The sequence below is a fragment of the Chiloscyllium plagiosum genome, chromosome 24 (genome assembly GCF_004010195.1).
Source record: "Chiloscyllium plagiosum isolate BGI_BamShark_2017 chromosome 24, ASM401019v2, whole genome shotgun sequence".
Lineage (NCBI taxonomy): Eukaryota > Metazoa > Chordata > Chondrichthyes > Orectolobiformes > Hemiscylliidae > Chiloscyllium > Chiloscyllium plagiosum.
Window position 1 is genome coordinate 12827684 of NC_057733.1, and position 18738 is coordinate 12846421.

Sequence of the window (18738 nt, forward strand, 5' to 3'; positions counted from 1 at the left end):
CCTGCAAACTTTCTTCCAAATCCTTCCAGTCCCTGCAAATTATTTTTCTAACCAGAAATGCATACACCACTTACATGCAATGATACCATGATTCAATACAAGCTTAGCATAACCTCCCAACTTTTCAATTCTCTCTAGTAATTAGGAATCTATTCTGACTGTCAATTATTATATTTTATCTACATGGTATTTCAGCATTAAGTGTTAAAGATTCCATTAAGTTTCCACTCAAACTGTCACTATTTACCTGTTACAGGTGCATCTATCCATGACAGTATCGGTAAGAGGAAACTCTGCACAGTCCTTGTGGAGACATAGTCCTGCCTTCACATTGATAATACTTTACATTTTGTTGTACAGCACTGCCATTGTGCTAGATGGGACAGACTTTGAACAAATCTAGCAACTCAAATCATGGCATCCATGCAGCAGTGTGATCCATCAGCAGCAGCAGGTTCATATTCAACCACAATTTGCAACCTGGCATATTCCCCCACTCTACCATTACTGTCAAGCCAGAAGATCAACACTGGTTCAATGGAGAGAGCAGGAGGGCATGCCATTAGCAATACCAGGCATATCTAAAAATGAGGTGTAAACCTGGTGAAGCTACCAAACAGGACTACTTGTGTGCTAAACAGTGTAACCAGTGGATTAGATCTAAACTATGCATCCTGCTACACTCAATTGTGAATGATTGTTGACAATTAAATTCACTGAAGGACGAGGCTCCAGAGATATCCCCACATTCAATAATTGGGAGCACAGCACATCAGTGCAAAAGATAAAGCTAAAGCACTGGAACAATGTTTAGTGGTGGGTGGATGGTCCATTTCAGCCTTCTCCAGAGCTCCCAGCATCACAGATGCCACTCTTCAGATAAATAAATTTACTTCACATAATACCAACAGTAGAAGATAATGGATAGTGCAAAGGCTATAAGCCCTCACAATATTCCGGCAATACTACTGAAGACTTATGCTCCCAAACCTGCTCTACCCCTAGCCAAGCTGATCCAGTACAGCTACACACTGGATCTTCTACCCAACAATGTAGAAAATTGCCCAAGTATTTCCCATACACAAAAAGCAGGACAAATTCACCCCAGCCAATTACTGCCCCATCAGTCTCCTCTCGACCATCGGTAAAGTGATGGAAGGTGTCAGCAACAGTTGAAAAACAGCACTCGAACTGAGGCCCAGTTAGGGGTCTAGTAGGGCCACTCAGCTTCTGACCTCAGTATAGCCTTGGTTCAAACATGGACAAAAGAGCAAATTTTCAAAGTTGAGGTGGGACTGACAGCCTTGACATCATGGGCACTTTTAACTGAAAGTGGCATCAGGGAGCTGTAACAAAACTGGAGTCAATGGGAAATAGGGGAAAACTCTCCACTGGTTGGAGGTGGACCTGGCAATTTGGAAGGTGTTTGTAATTATTAGAGGTCAGTCATCTCAGCTCCAGGAACTTGTCTGCTGGAATTCCTCAGGGTAGTGTCCAAGGCCCAAGGGTAGTGTCCAGGGTAGTGTCCAAGCTGCTTCTCTCCACTCTATGGTCAGATTGGGAATGTTCACTTATAACTGCATAATGTTCAGTACAATTTGTGATTCCTCAGATACTGAAGCAGTCCATAAGCAAATGTAGCAAGACCTGGACAACATCCAGGCTTTGGCTGAAAAGTGGCAAATAACATTTCCACTAGACAATACCAGGCAATGACCATCTCCAATAAGAGACAATTTAAACACTGCCACTTGGCATTCAATTATCAATTCTCGACTATCAACATCCTGGATGGTCACCATTAACCAGGAACTGAACTGAACTAGTCACATAAATAGTTAGGTGTTGTTCTTCCAGCACTATGTTGTCTACAGTGTGGCCCCCTCTACACTGGGGAGAAAAAAAGCAGACTGGATAAGAACTTTGTGGAATACTTTGCTCTCTCTGTAAAAGTGACTCCGAGTATCCAGTTGCTTGTCAATTTGACATACCACTATCTTTCAATGTTCATATTTCTGTCTCAGGCCTGCTGCAGTGTTCCAGGGAAGTTCAATACAACCTGGAAGAACAAAACCTCGTTGTCCATCTAGGTACCTTATAGCCTTCAGGACTCAACATTCAGGTTTTTGTGAAGATCTGTAGCTTGGGTTGTAGATGAGGTAGTTGGTTGGCTCGCCAAGCTGCTGAGTTATTGTGTAGCCATTTCGTTACCATGCTGGGTAACATCATCAGTGTGACTTCTGTGAAGCGCTATTGTTCTGTCCCGCTTGGTTTTTAAAAACCAATGGTCTGTGCACACATACACCCAGGTCCCTACTTCCCCTATAATTGTACCTCGTATTTAGTAATATCTTTCAATGTTCTTCCTACCAAACTGCATCACCTCAGCCCTTTCTGCATTTAACCTTATCTGCTTCCTATAAACTCCACAAACTTATCAATGTCCTATTTTAGAATTCCACACTGTCCTCCTCAAGTTATAATTCTTCCAAGTTTTGTGTCATCAGCAAATTTTGAAATTATACCTGCACAGCAAAATTCAAATCATCATAATATACACCAGGAAAAGTAAGAGTCCCAATACGGATTCCTGAGGGGTTCCAATACAATCCTTCCTCCAGGCCATTACTCTGTTTCCTATCGCTCAGCTAACTTTGTATATGTTGCAAGTCACAAAAATGTGATAGCAGATATGCTATCACAGATTTATAGGAAAATGTATAGGTAAGATTGGACAGATTCCAATATTATATGTGCACAGAAATTAATATGAACTTAGATTAATTACCTATGTATTTCATTACAATGGATTAAGAATTAGAAAAATGGAGCAATGTTTTCATTATGATGGTCCATTTGTTTCTTAAGGGGAGAGGTGTTATGAAGTTGAAGGCGTGTACTGTACCCTTAAGAGAGAATGAATGCGGTTCTGAACTAAGAGCTTACAAGCACCTGTGATATGATTAGATGGCAGTCTCAGTATACTGGAAAATTGAAAATATGTAACTGTTAAATGGATACCTGAGTCAGTTGTTGTTTTGGCAACAATTTGAATTTAACCAATCAGTTTAAATTACGCCCCAGGACGCTAAAGCCCAATTGAGTTTGAATTTATTATTTTGCCAAAATCGAACCAGAGAGACGATTCGATGTTAGGGATATAAAAATGCAGGCATTTTAAAAATTGGAGACAGAGCAACCACCATCGAGAGAGACCAAAGAAATGAGGAAACGTTCTCTATCAAAGGTACCTTTTCATATGAAACATATTCGCAGTAAAAAGAAAGAAGGCAGCCCAAGGAGATCTTCAGTTGGAAGAAGAAAGACACCTAAGATGACAACTGCTGTGTGGTTTTGAAATTCAGATGATGTAATTTTAGTAAGTGTTTTATTGGAACAGCATATTGTTATAGAATTGAAGGCAGGTAATAAGCAGTTAAGAGAAAGGGGGGCTTAAGTGTTGTGAATATTTGTTGTTTAATGCTCACTGTTAGAGTTAAAGAATAAATTGATGTTATTTTCTTTAAATACTGGAATTTGGAGGTTCTCTGTCACTCATATTTTAACAGATTACGAGGAGAGGCGAGCTTTTCTGGGTGTTTGGTTTAATTAACAGAAGGGTTCACCGCAGTGTCGTAACAATATCCAGACAAATTTTTGAAAGGATTCATCAAGCATCTCCAACTAAAATCAAATAACCACGGCAACCAGTATGAATTTCAAAGCCTCATACAGGACTTTGGGGAGTCTATTGATAACAAGGTTGAAAAATGTAGTAGAGAAATGTAAATTTAAGATACAGATGAAAGACTGACAGATAACAAATTTGGAGTTCTGCTCACTTTGGAGTACAGGAAGTGTGAATCAGTAAAGAACAGTTTACCAGGGTTCTTTTGATGCGGAGGTACTGTCCCTATCTTCAAGCCAGGCTGCCTGGGTTCAAGTTACATGTGCTCCAGAGATGTGTCATAACACTTCTAAATAGGTTAACTAGGGAAAAAAAAACAAAAGACAGTGCAAGCTTTGGACACTACCAGAGCATATGAAGCCAATAGCAGACAGTTAATACTGACTATCCAAACGATTAGCCTTTAATTAAACTAAGAGAAGAACACCAGGATTGATTTAATGAAACAGGAACCAAAGAAGATACAACAAACCACAGTGAAATGCATGCAGGAGTTGTGCACTGTTGTATATGAATTTGAAATGGCTAATATCTGGAAGAGTGTGAATAACATCACTTGGGAAAGAGTGTGAATAACATCACTTGGGAAAGACCACTTGTATGGTCTCCAAGAAATATAGATGTGTTGCAGCAATTTTTATATATTTTGCAATAATGCAATAAACACCTTGCTGTTAACTTTACCAATTGCTCAGTAATCTTCACTAACTTGACCGAAAAAATGGGCTGCAACCATCCTCAACATTTTACAACATGGTGGCAATAGGGGAGCTAAAGATAACTGTTAATGAACAAATTTACTAATTGATAAGGGGATTTAGGAAATCAGGTTAAGGATCATTTATTTATATCAGGAGAGCCAGTCTTCTCACTGTGAAGTGTAAAATTAATTCTAATAATAAAATTACAAGCAACTCCAAGCTTTATATAAAACATTACAACATGCACATTATACAATCTACTGTTTCTCCATGGTTTACACAGGCATTGTCTGCGTTTCACTCAAGTCAGCCCTATTGTATTGGTAGCACAGCTATCCTGCACTCCCACCCTGCCTTTGCACATCTGTGGTCTTTATTTGCTTTTATAATATGACTGAAAATTTAACCCTTAACTAACTGAAACAGATTCAACCCCTTCAATACGATGGGAAAAGAGATGGACTGAAGAAAACTCGACAATTTAAAAGAAGGCAAGTGGTGAGAATGACACAAAAAGTCAGAGTCATAGAGACATACAGCACGGAAACAGGCCCTTCAGTCAAACCTGTCCATGCCAACCAGATATCCCAACCAAATCTAGAACCACTTGCCAGTGCCTGGCCCGTAGCCCTCCAAACCCTTCCTATTCATATATCCATCCAGATAATGGATGTTGCAATGTTTAAATGTTGCAATTGTACTAGCCTCCACCACTTCCTCTGGCAGCTCATTCCATACATGTACCACCCTCAGTAAAAAGTTGCCCCTCAGGTCTTTTGTATATCTTTCTCTTCTCACCCTAAACCTATGCCCTCTAGTTCTCGACTCCCCCACCCCAGGGAAAAGACTTTGTCTATTTATCCTATTCATGCCCCTCATGATTTTATAAACCTGTACAAGGTCACCCCTCAGGCTCTGACGCTCCAGGGAAAATAGCCCGAGCCTATTCAGCCTCTCACTATAGCTCAAATCCTCCAACCCTAGCAACTTCCATGAAAGTCTTTTCTGAACCCTTTCAAGTTTCATAACATCCTTCCTATAGGAAGGATACCAGAATTGCACACAATAGTCCAAAGATGGCCTAACCAATGTCCTATACAGACACAACATGACCTTCCAACTCCTCTACTCAATACTCTGACCAATAAACGAAGCCTTCTTCACTATCCTATCTACCTGCGACTCGACTTTCAAGAAGCTATGATGCTGCACTCCAAGGTCTCTGTTCAGCAACACACCCTAGGACCTTACCATTAAGTGTATAAGTCCTGCTAAGATTTACTTTCCAAAATGCAGCACCTCACATTTATCTAAATTAAACTCCATTTGCCATTCCTCAGCCCATTGGCCCATCTGATCAAGATCCCATTGTAACATGAGGTAACCTTCTTCACTGTCCACTACACCTCTAATTTTGTAGAGAGATATAGATGGATCAAATGTTTGGACAAACCTTGGTAGATGGAATTTCATATGGCAAAATGTTAGGTTATGCATTTGGAAAGAAGAATAGATAAATATTATTCAAATGGAGAAAAACTGCAGAAAGCTACAGAACAGAGGGATTTCTGAGTCTCCTCCCACAAATCACAAAATGCTAGCATTCAAGTTCATTAAGTAAGGTAAAGGCAAATGGAATATTAGTCTTTATTTCAGAAGAAATGGAGTACAAAAGTCGGAAGGTTTTCCTAAAACTATACGAGACACTAGTCAGACCTCAGCTGGAATATTGGGAACATGTTTGGACCTCTTATCTAAGGAAAGATGTATTGCCATTTGAGGCAGTCCAGAGAGGGTTCACTCGGTTGATAGCAGTCCTCCATTTTCAGGAGGAATGAGAGAGAGAGGACCAGGGGGCTGCTGGGAAGGTAAGTTTTCCACTTAAAAGGACTTACCTTGGGCGTGAGCTGCCTCCATTTGCAACAGCAGTGGGAGCAGTGAGAGCAAGGAGCTGTGTGGGAGCAGTCAAATTGCACACTGGAAAGGTGAGTGAACTGATATATTGGGCAGTGGCTGAATTCAAGACATGACACGAGTAGTGTCTCCCACCTTCCCTCTTCCTCTAACCAGAAACAAAAGGACTCTGTGGTGTGTTGATAAGGTAAGGCTTTTTCTATTTTTTAATGTGTAATTGGTAAAAACTTTGCTTTACTTTTTCATTTATCTAAGTTAAGACTAATTTAAGTTTCAGGTTAAAAATGGCAGGAGACCTCAGACCAGTCTTATGCTCCTCTTGTTCAATGTGGGAGCTCAGGGACACAGCTGATGTCCCTGACTCCTTCACGTGCCAGAGATGTGTCCAGCTGCAGTTCTTGTTAGACTGCATGATGACTCTGGAGCTGTGGATGGACTCACTTTGGAGCATACTCAATGCTGAGGGAGTCGTGAATAGCACGGTTAGTGAATTGGTCACACCGCAGTCTAGGATTGCTGAGTGAGAAAGGAGAAAGGTGACAAAAAGGCAGAGAAAGAGCAGGAAGGCAGTGCAGGTGTCCCCTGCAGTCATCTCCCTCCAAAACAGGTATACCGTTTTGGATACTGTTGGGGGAGATGGCTCACGAGGGAAAGGCAGCAGTAGCCAAGTTCATAGCACCATGGCTGGCTCTGCTATACAGAAGGACAGGAAAAAATAGTGGAAGGGCTATAGTCATAAGGGATTCAATCGTAAGGGGAGTAGATAGGCGGTTCTGTGGTCGAAAACGAGACTCCTGAATGGTATGTTGCCTCCCAAGTGCTTGTCTCAGGGATGTCTCAGATCAGCTGCAAAACATTCTGAAGGGGGAGGGTGAACAGCCAGTTGTCATGGTGCACATAGACATCAATGATATAGGTAAAAAATGGGAAAAGGTCCTACAAGCAGAATTTAGGGAGTTAGGAGCCAAGTTAAAATGTAGGAGCTCAGAGGTAGTAATCTCAGAATTGCTACCAGTGCCACGTGCTAGTCAGAGTAGAAATGAAAGAATAGGCAGAATGAATGCATGGCTTGACAGATGGTGCAAGAGGAAGGGGTTCAGATTTTTGGGACACTGGGACCAGTTCTGGAAGAGGTGGGACTATTACAAATTGGACCGTCTACACCTGGGCTGGACCAGAACCAATGTCCTTGGGGGTGATTTTGCTAATGGTTTTGGGGAGGATTTAAAGTAATGTGGCAGGGGGAATGGAAACCAAATGAGAAGGTAGTAACTAAAGCCTTAAGGAACTAGATAATGAAGTCAAGGTGTCTAAGGGGAAGAGTAGCAGGGAACAGATGATGAACGCAAAGGGACGGGTGGTCTGAGATGCATTTGTTTTAATGCAAATACAGTAGGTAAGGCAGATGAACTTAGGGCTTGGATTAGTACCTGGAAGTATGATGTTACTGTGATTACTGAGACTTGCTTGAGGGAAGGGCATGATTGGCAACTAAATATCCTAGGATATCAATGCTGCAGGTGGGATAGAGAGAGAAGTAAAAGGGATGGAGGAGTTGTGGTCAGAGAGGATATCACAGCTGTGCTGAAGAAGGGCACTTTGGAGGACTTGAGCAGTGAGGCAGAATGGACAGAGCTCAGAAATAGGAAAGATGTGGTACTACAGGCTTCCCAACAGCAAGCGTGAGATAGAGGTACAAATATGTAATCAGATTGTGGAAAGATGTAGGAGCAACACGATGGTTGTGATACAAGATTTTAATTTTCCCAACATTGACTGGGATTCACTTAGTGTAGAGGTCTATATGGAGCAGAATATGTAAGGAGCATCCAGGAGGGTTTTCTAGAGCAGTATGTTAATTGTCCGACTCGGGAAGGGGCCATGCTCTACCTTCTTTTGGGGAATGAGCCCAGACACGTGGCTGAAGTTTCAGTAGGGCATTACTTTGGGAATAGTGATCACAATTCCATAAATTTTAGAATACTCATGGACAAGGACGAGAGTGGTCCTAAAGGAAGAGTGCTACATTGGGGGGAAGGCCAACGATACCAACATTTGGCAGGAACTGGGGAATTTAGACTGGGAGTAGGTGTTTGAGGGTAAATCCACATTTGATAAGTGGGAGGCTTTTAAAGAGAGGTTGTTTAGAGTGCAGAAGAGACATGTTCCTGTGAAAATGAGGAATAGAAATGGCAAGATTAGGGAACCATGGATGACAGGCGAAATTGTGAGACTAGCTAAGAGGCAAAAGGAAGTATACATAAGGTCTAGGCAACTGAGGATAGACAAAGCTTTGGAAGAGTTTTGGGATTGTAGGACCAATCTGAAATGAGGAATTAAGAGGGCTAAAAGGGGTCATGAGATATCTTTAGCAAACATGGTGAAGGAAAATCCCAAAGCCTTTTATTCATATGCAAGGAGCAAGAAGGTAACTAGAGAAAGGGTTGGCCCATTCAAGGACAAAGGAGGAAAGTTATGCATGGAGTCAGAGAAAATGGGTGAGATTTTTAATGAGTTTTTGCATCAGTATTCATTGAGGAGAGGGACATGATAAATGTTGAGGTTAGGGATAGATGTCTGATTATTCTAGGCCAAGTCGGCATAAGGAGGGAGAAAGTGTTGAGTATTCTGAAAGACATTAAGGTGAACAAATCCCCAGATTTGGATGGGATCTATCCCAGGTTACTGAGGGAATCGAGAGAGGAAATAACTGGGGCCATAACTTTGCAGCATCCTTGAACACGGGTGAGGTCCTAGAGGACTGGAGAATGGCTAATGTTGTCCCCTTGTTTAAGAAGGGTTACGAAGGTATAATCCAGGTAATTATAGACCGGTGAGCCTGACGTCAGTGGTAGGGAAGCTGCTGGAGAAGATACTGAGGAATAGGATCTATTCCCATTCGGAAGAAAATAGGCTAATCGGTGATGAGTAACATAGTTTTGTGCGCGGTGGGGGGTCATGTCTTACCATCTTAATAGAATAAGGGCTATAGATGTCATATAAATGGATTTCAGTAAGGCATGTGCTAAGGTTCGCCATGGTAGGCTGATGGAGAACGTGAGGTTGCATAGGGTCCAGGGTGTACTAACTAATTGGATAAAGAACTGGCTGGGCAATAGGAGACAGAGAGTAGTAGTGGAATGGAATTTCTCAAAATGGAGAACTGTAACCAGGGGTGTTCCACAGGGATCTGTGCTGGGACCACTGTTGTGCGTGATCTGGAGGAAGGTATAGCTAGTCAAATTAGCAAATTCGCAGATGAACTAAGTTTGGTGGAGTAGCAGATAGTGAAGGGGACTGTCAGAATACAGCAGAATATAAATAGATTGGAGAGTTGGGTGGAAAAATGGCAGATGGAGTTCAATCCAGGCAAACGTGAGGTGATGCATTTTGGAAGATCCAATTCAAAAGTGAACTGTACAGCAAAGTCCTGGGGAAAATTGATGTAAAGAGAGATCTAGGCGTTCAGGTCCATTGTTCCCGGAAGGTGGCAACGCAGGTGAATAGAGTGGTCAAGAAGGCATACGGCATGCTTTCCTTCATCGGACGGGGTATTGAGTACAAGAGTTGGCAGGTCATGTTACAGTTGTAGAAGACTTTTGTTCGGCCACATTTGAAATACTGCATACAGTTCTGGTCACATTACCAAAAGGATGTGGATGCTTTGGAGAGGGTGCAGAGGAAATTTACCAGGATGTTGCCTGGTATAGAGGATGCTAGCTATGAAGAGAGATTGAGTAGATTAAGATTATTTTCATTAGAAAGACAGAGGTTGAGGGGGGACCTGATTGAGGTCTACAATATCATGAGAGGTATAGACAGCTGGGATAGCAAGAAGCTTTTTCCCAGAGTGGGAGACTCAATTATTAGAGGTCACGAGGTTCAAACTGAGAGGTGAAAGGTTTAGGGGAGATATCCTTGGAAAGGTCTTTATGCAGAGGGTGGTGGGTGCCTGGAACGCGTTACCAGATGAGGTGGTAGAGGCGGGCACGATAGTATCATTTATGATGTATCTAGACAGATACAAGAATGGGCAGGGAGCAGAGGGATAGAAAAACTCGAAAAGAGGCAACAGGTTTAGATAGAGGATCTGGATCAGCACAGGCTGAAGGGCTGAAGAGCCTGTTCCTATGCTGTAATTTTCTTTGTTGTTCTTTGTTCTATTGAGGGATTGACTTACCAGAAGAGATTGATTAGTATGGGCCTTTACTCATGGCAATATATCAGAATGAGATGTGACCTTATTGATACATACAAGATTCTTAGAAGACTTGACAGGCTAGACAATTGGAAAAATTATTTTCCCTTGTGGGACAATCTAGGACCAAAGATCATAACCTCTGAATAAAGGGTGACACATTTAAGACATAGATAAAGAGGAATTTCTTTTCTCAGAGGGTTGTGAATCTGTGAAATTCTTTACCACAGAGGTTTGTTGAGACTGGGTTGTTAAGTATATTCAAGGCTGAGACAGACAGAGTTTTGATCAGTAGGGGAATCAAGGATTACTGAAAAAGGTAGGAAAGTGGAGTTGAGGATTATAGATCAGCCATAATCTCATTGAATGTACAGTAGAGTCATCGGGTGAGTGGCCTACTTCTCCTATATCTTATGGTCTTAAGATCCAAGGTTAGCTCTGGAAGAAGAGGCAGAGAAAAATGTGAACAATTTCAGTGCAGGCCCATAGAAAAAGTGGAGCCAGTGAGCCAAACAGAGATGGAATAATCAGTGAGGAAACCTTGAACAGACTTAGAGATGCCAAGCAAGTGACACAAAATGATCAGGCTGAAAAGGCAACTTAGAAAATTCTGAAGGTCCAGTTTGGAATATATTCTACTATATGTGGGAATCCTGAAGCAGATAGAGGAAAACCAAATCAAAGCAGTGCTGCAAAAATAAAATTTTAGAAATACAGAGAAGATGAAATTTAAGTAAAGCAGTTTTTTCATTAAAGTGGCTTTATAACAGTTAAACCTAGTGCTTCTAAGGAAATAATCAAATCGGTGCAGAACTTGATATCAGGAATCTCAATTGAAAATAAACCAACTAATGCAGGGTTTGAATCTTTGCCAAGAAGAGAGGGCGCAGAAGTAAACAAACCTTGAGAAACCCAACCTTGCAAGTAATGGCTCTGAAACAGAAACCTTTAAATAAGATGCAAAAATAAACACAGAACCAGAGACACAATTTGATCCTTCAATAATTTACAGCACAAAGAGCAATTGGAACTGTTTTCAAAAGTGGAACACACATTTCTTTAAAGTTATCTTTGTAGGTAAGTGCATTTTTGGCATAAATATAGAGTTGAGGTCTTAAAGCTGAGAAAAGACAACAAAACTTTGAATTGCCTTTGATTGTAATTTGAGTTTGTCATTTATTACATATTGTATTTTTAGGTGAATTTAAATACATTGCAACACTTTTAAGTAGTATTGTTAGTTTACATTTCCTTCTAAGTGAAAAACTATATCCAAAATGTGGAGTGCCAGTGTTGAACTGGACTGGACAAAATTAAAAATCACACAACATCAGGTTATAATCCAAAAGGTTTATTGAATGTACTAGTCTTCGGAGTGCTGCTCCTTCATCAGCTACCTGATAAAGGAGCAGCAGTCCAAAAGCTAGTACTTCCAAATAAACCTGTTGTACTATAATCTGATGTTATGAGATTTTTAACTAACTCTATAATGAACATTAATCTCCAGATGGTTCAGTAATCCAATATATAGTAGCAAGATGAATTGACTATTTATTTATTCTACATTTTGCAGTATCTTGAGCATGATAAGAGTGTAATCCAGGGTTGATTCTTATCATTGAATATTATTAACACATAATTCTAACAGTAGAACACTCACATGTTCTGCTTTAAATTTCTCAAATACAAAAATATCTAGATTTTGAAAACGAGGAATTCAATATATTGAGATCGGTTAATCGAGGGGAGGTGCCCCAGCTATAACATATCGAGTAAATAAATTTTAATCTGAGATATCTTTGGTAGTCCGAAAACTCTAGGGAGTGAAAATATTTCATTTTTGGACCAGGTCTGTAGCTAGTAATGCTGACTAGCTTCCAACAATGATTTGAAAGCACTACTGGTGAAGATTGAAGTTGACAATAAATTCAACAGAATAAATTTATCTTGTGAGGAGTAAAGAGGGATTAAAACAGTAGTATTACAATAATGTGTTATCGAGCAATGAGAGTTTTTCAAGGAAATGAAAATTTAATTGGAGCGGGAGGATATACAGAAGAGTCAGAAGCACAGGAAAGTCTCCATTACTGGAAGTCATTTAAAGAAAAACAAACATACCTCGTAAACTTAGAAATACATGACATCTGGTTTTTTTTTTGCCTGGGAGGTTTAAGTACAAAGATACAAACAGACCCAATATTGGATATTATGTAGGAGACAATTTTTGTGTTACAAAATTGTTTCAGTGTTATATATCTCCTAATTCCATTGGAAACATAGATGACACAATTGCCAGACATAGAGTCATTGAGACATCGGACAAATTTGATCAAGTTTTTGAAAGCTTTTGATAGTTACTTCAACTTCAGAATCAACAAGATACTGGAAAGAGCAGGATTTAACCCAAGGGTCCAGAATCCAGGTGACTCAACAGATGAATTTATTTAGGATATTTACAGGCTAGTTGAAGGATGCAAATCGACTGCAGCAGTTCAAGAACACAACTCACCACCAGTTTCTCAAGGACATCTATGGATGGATAATAAATGCTGGCCTAGCCAGCAATGCTCACATAGTAAATAACAAAAGAAGTGTAAACACAGGTTTGAAGACAGAATTGATCAGAGTCCAAATTGCTGATGAGGTTTTTTAAAAATCAGATTTATAACGGTTGATTAGTTATAACTCGAGAGAAAGCTATTCAGCTGGGAAGACAAGCAAAGGTTCAGAACAATCCTCAAAGGAAAAGAAAAATCTCAAGATCTCCAGCATTTATAGAATTCCTTAAACACAAGATGAAACTCAACCTCTAAATACCTAGCTACACTTTTTAATTCCCCCAAGGACCAGGCTCTTAACATCTCAAAATATCATTCTGGCCTATGAAAGCACTGATATCCGATCTTAGCACTTCAGTTTAAAAATCCAAGAAAACCTTTTGCAATTTTTAAATAGATTTTCATGACTTTTTTCTTTCCCAACTCTAACTCCTTCATTAGTCTCTGGGTCTATTTCACCTGAAAAGCCCAAGGTCAATTTTGTTATGACCAGGTGAGTAGTGGTCCATTGGTTCCCCCGTTTTCAACTTTGCTGGCTAGTCACAACAAAGGTTAAAGCTCTTTTTAGCAACTTTGTCTTTCTCCATTAAAAATCTAGATGCTGGCAAATGGGATTAGATTCATTTAGGATATCTAGTTGGTATAGACGAGTTGGAGTAAACAGTTTGTTTCTGTGCTTTGCATCTCTATGACTCTCCAACGATGACTGTAATTATAATTACAGGTTTTCCTGAGTTAAGGAAAAAGGAACTTTACTAGCTCTTAACACTGAGGAAATAACAAAGACGTGATACTCACTCAGTGTAGTTCCCGGGTGCTTTCCTTCTTGAGGGACAGAGAGAGAGAGAGAGAGAGAGAGAGAGAGAGACCGTTCTCCATCCACCATTACACTCTGCATCTCCCATTCTTCCATTTCTTCCTTGGTCTGCCAACAAACAAATGCTTGAAATAGAAGATGTTTGTATATTCCCTGTCTGCAGAAGATATTGTATCCAAGCTCAATAATTGCAGGCAATGATTCATCTTCAACATGTCACACTGGTGTATATCAATTAGGTTTTCAGAGCCTTTTGCTGACTAGAATGTTTCTTGTGAAACTACATCTGCTTTGAAGCTGAGCCAACTCGGGTGGGTTTTCTGGCATGTGTATTTTATGATGTGAGCACAAGTTGCTTAGTTTGGCTGAGGCTTGGAATGAGAGTTCTGATTTATGCTCAAGTAAGTAAAATACTACCTAGCAACTTTCATTTACCATTACCACTTGATAAAATCCTTGTTTTTTTTTAAACAAATGTCTAACCCATCCAAAAACTGACATTATCATCACCTATTGAACATTGCATTACTTTTACTCCCATGGTATAACTGTTGCATCCTACTTTTGCTTTTAAACTTACAGTTCTAGCCACATTACTGTTATGTTTTCAGTTATTAGTACCATTATTACCGTGTTACCTTTAGTCCTGTTGCAATGCTGTCCAATATTAGTTACTATTATCCTGTCAAATACCACAGTATGAAGTCTGCCAAATTTGCAGAGCTGAAATGAAGTAATACAAAGATAGAACAGAGTGTAGCCAAATAAACATCAAAGATTTCTTACTTGAAGATTTGGTTATTTATTATCTTTTGTTTATTTTACGTGCATGAATGAGAAAGCATCTCTTTTTAAATTTTGGATCATAAGAGCCAGGGAACAGCATTAGCCGTTGTGTCACCTCCTTTGCAATTAAGTGACTAGTTCTTACCCACAATCAATCAATGACCCTGTGAAGGCAGATAGAGTACAGGTAGTTCTTCTATAACACAATGGTTGCATTCTTGTGCAAACCTACATTATAGAAAATTTCTTCATGTTCACATTCGAGCTGTATTCACCATTTCCAATTGTCAGGATTCCCCATGTACCGTGTTTATGATTTTGAAGAACTGACAATATAAAAACATTATGTCCATATGTTTACTCTGAGCATCCATTCTTTGATCCTTCAGCTATTGCGTTGCCCATGCTGCCACATTTACCGATAACAGCTGGAGGGGGGGGGGGAAAGGAGTTTAAAAGAGATGTGTAAGGCAAATCTTTCACACAAAGGATGGTGAGTGCCTGGAACAGGTTGACAGAGGGGATGGTGGAAGCAGATACAATAGCAACATTCAAGAAACACCTGGACAGATACATGAATGGGAAGGGAATAGAGGGATACCGATCATATAAGTGAGGACAGCTTTGGTATGGAAGTGCAAAATTTGGCAGTGCAGTCTTGGAGAGTGGAAAGGCTTGTTCCTGTGCCATATTGTTGAACCCTGCATCTGATTTTTGTCAAACATAGCAACACGACGTCTGGAGGAAGAGCACCTCATCTTCCGCCTAGGAACCCTCCAGCCACAAGGGATGAACTCAGATTTCTCCAGTTTCCTCATTTCCCCTCCCCCCCACCTTGTCTCAGTCCCAACCCTCGAACTCAGCACCACCTTCCTAACCTGCAATCTTCTTCCTGACCTCTCCGCCCCCACCCCCACTCCGGCCTATCACCCTCACCTTAACCTCTTTCCACCTATTGCATTTCCAACGCCCCTCCCCCAAGTCCCTCCTCCCTATCTTTTATCTTAACCTGCTGGACACACTTTCCTCATTCCTGAAGAAGGGCTCATACCCGAAACGTCGATTCTCCTGCTCCTTGGATGCTGCCTGACCTGCTGCGCTTTTTCAGCAACACATTTTCAGCACTACTTACCTCAACCCCATTTCACATTTCTGCCACCTTCAAAAGAATGCCACCACCAAATATCTCTCCCCCTTCCCTCCATTTTCAGCATTCTACAGGGAACTTTCCCTCCATCACATTATTCTTCCACCATTCCTAATGTTTCCTCACAACGTTCATGACACACAGATAGTAATAACACTTGCCCATTCACTTCCCCTTTCCTCACTATCCAAGGACCCAAGCACACCTTCCAGGCAAGACAGCAATTGTGCTTCTTTCAATTCCATCTACTGTATTTACTGCTTACAATATGGCCTCCTTTAGATTGGATAGACCAAACACAGACTGGTTGCCTGCTTTGCAGAACACCTTCATCTGACCATGGGAATAAACCTGACCACCCAGTTGCTTGCTATTCAAATCAACTATCTTGCTGTTAGATTAATATTTCAGTCCTGAGCTTGCTGCAATGTTCCAACGAAGCACATTGCAAGCTTGAGGAACATCCCGTCATTCTCTGCTTAGACACATTACAACCTCAGGGTTGCAACAGTGTATTCAAAAACTTCAGACCCCATCATGTCTGTTCTCTATTCCTCTTTCATTTTTTCCCCTGACCCCATAGCCCTATCGTGCTTGTGTCTTGTTTACTTTGAACTTCATAGAAAGGATTGATTCTCTTATTTTCATACCCTTTTTACATTTTTTTTTTTTATTTTCCCACTATTAACACCCCTTTGTCTTTTGCACTGGATCTCGACATCATCTGTCCTCTTGCTCCCCTCGGCCTCTATCGAAAATATAAAAAGTTACCTACTTTCTAACACATTTCAATTCTGAAAAAGAGTCATACTCGTCTTGAGATGGTAACTCTGCTTCTCTCCTCAGATGCAGCCAGACCAACTGAGTTTCTCTAACAATTTCTGTTTGTTTCAGATTTCCAACATTCACAGTATTTTGCTATTATACATCTCATAATTCTTCAGTCATGTGAGGCAGCACAATCAAGCAATTCTCGCTCATTCTCTTCCCAGAAATAACACACCAGGCAGCAACAGGGACTAACCAGTGAACATCTACTCTGTCTCCAGGTATTACTTACTGTGAAGCTGTAATGCTGCATTCAGTCGGGAGGGGAGTGGATGACACCATAGCCAGAGGCAGAGCAGGCAGCATCTTGGCTTCAGGTTTGTAACCACTGCAGCTTACATATGCACATCTTTTCTGGTAACTCTAATCACTCAAAGGCATCCCCACCTAAAAATTTATAAGGTCTCATTATCATTATTCTCCTATTTTGATCATAAGCACTGGAAAATGTTCTACCACTGATATTCCTCCCGAGTCCCAATCTTCTTTCTTCCCTTCTTTATTCTCTTGAAGTGCCTGAGCTTCACTTTGTGGCACAATTTTTCTATATTGCTAAAAAATAAACCGACTGGTCATACCTTAATTTGCTCCAAACCTCATTTACCGATTGCCCCCACGCTTGCTAAAATTCACTGGTTTCCAGTCTCCTGACTTTTATTTCCAAATCTCTCCAGGGTCTTCAATCCTCCCAAATTTGCAGTTTTACAAATCATTGAGATCTTTGTGCTTTTCCAATTCGAGTATTTTGCACATCCCCATTTTAAATTCTTATGATAGGCAACTATGCTTTCAGTTGCCAAGGCTCTAAGCTCAGGAATTCCCTGCCTAAATCTCTCTATCTCTCACTCTCTTTTCTCTTTAAGTATGGCCCTTAAAACTTCCCTCTTTCATTAGGTGTTGGTCATTTGCCCTGATCTCTCCTTGTGTACCTTTGTGATTTTACTGATACTGTTTTTGTTAAGCACTTTGGGACATTATGCAGTGCAAAATGCACTATATAAATGTAACTGTTGTTTGTCATTGATTGCTATAGCAAAGTAGTCTTGGCTGTGTTGTGACATTAGAGTCTTCTTCATATGACATCACAGATCGTTGCAATGACTTCCTTTGTAAAGTGCTGCCATTTCAGGTACTGGTTCTAGATTATCTGAAATATGAATTCTGTGTTCTGAAGAAACAGAGTGGAAATAGCCTCCTGCTGAGAGCCTTCAATGTTTATTTAGTTCCATTTGTCCTGTCTTGCGTTAGCTGGTGTTGTTATGTCTGCCCTCATCTCCTCCAACTGCTCAAAGAGAGTATGGCAAGGGGTGCATGACTAGCACTCACTTGACCCTTGTGATGTCTTTAATGTGGAATAATTCACGTATTCAGCTTGATAGGCGGTCTGAAAGAAAATTTGGGAAAATAATGACTGTAGAGCATAGAACACAAACAATACAGCACAGTAACAGGCCCTCTGACGTATGATGTCGTGCCAAACATGACGTCAAATTAAACTAATGCTTTCTGCCTGCCATTGGTCATATGCCCCATTCCTTGCATTTTATGTGCTTCTCTAAAACCCTTAAACACTCTTAGCGTATCTGCCTCCACCACTACCCCAGCAGTGCATTCCAGACTCCTACCACTCTTTGTGTAAAATACTTGCTCTGCACATCTCCTTTGAACTTTCCCCACTACTTTAAATGCATGTCCCCTAGTATTAGACATTTAGACTGTGCTGTTGAAGTCTTTACAAACTGTCCCAGCTAACTCTTGGAATGTCTTTGAAAGATGGCTCCTAATAGTTCCAGCAAAAAATTGAACAGTAAATGCCTTTTGGAAGCATTTAGAATCATTTATAATCAGTATGCTTATCCCTGCCTAGCTACTTAACATTTGGAGAAGTTGCTAAATGAAATGTTATCTACCAAAGTGGCATGCAAATTCTTTTATGATCACTAACAGGTTTTTTAATTGCCCATATGCCCATTCAAGATCTCAGATAACTGGTCCTACATGGGTTTCAACTCCTTTATGAAGACCATGTGATTATTAAATTGAGAGAAAAAAAATACAATGTGGCAAAGATTAGTGGTAACCAGATGATTGAAAAAGTTTT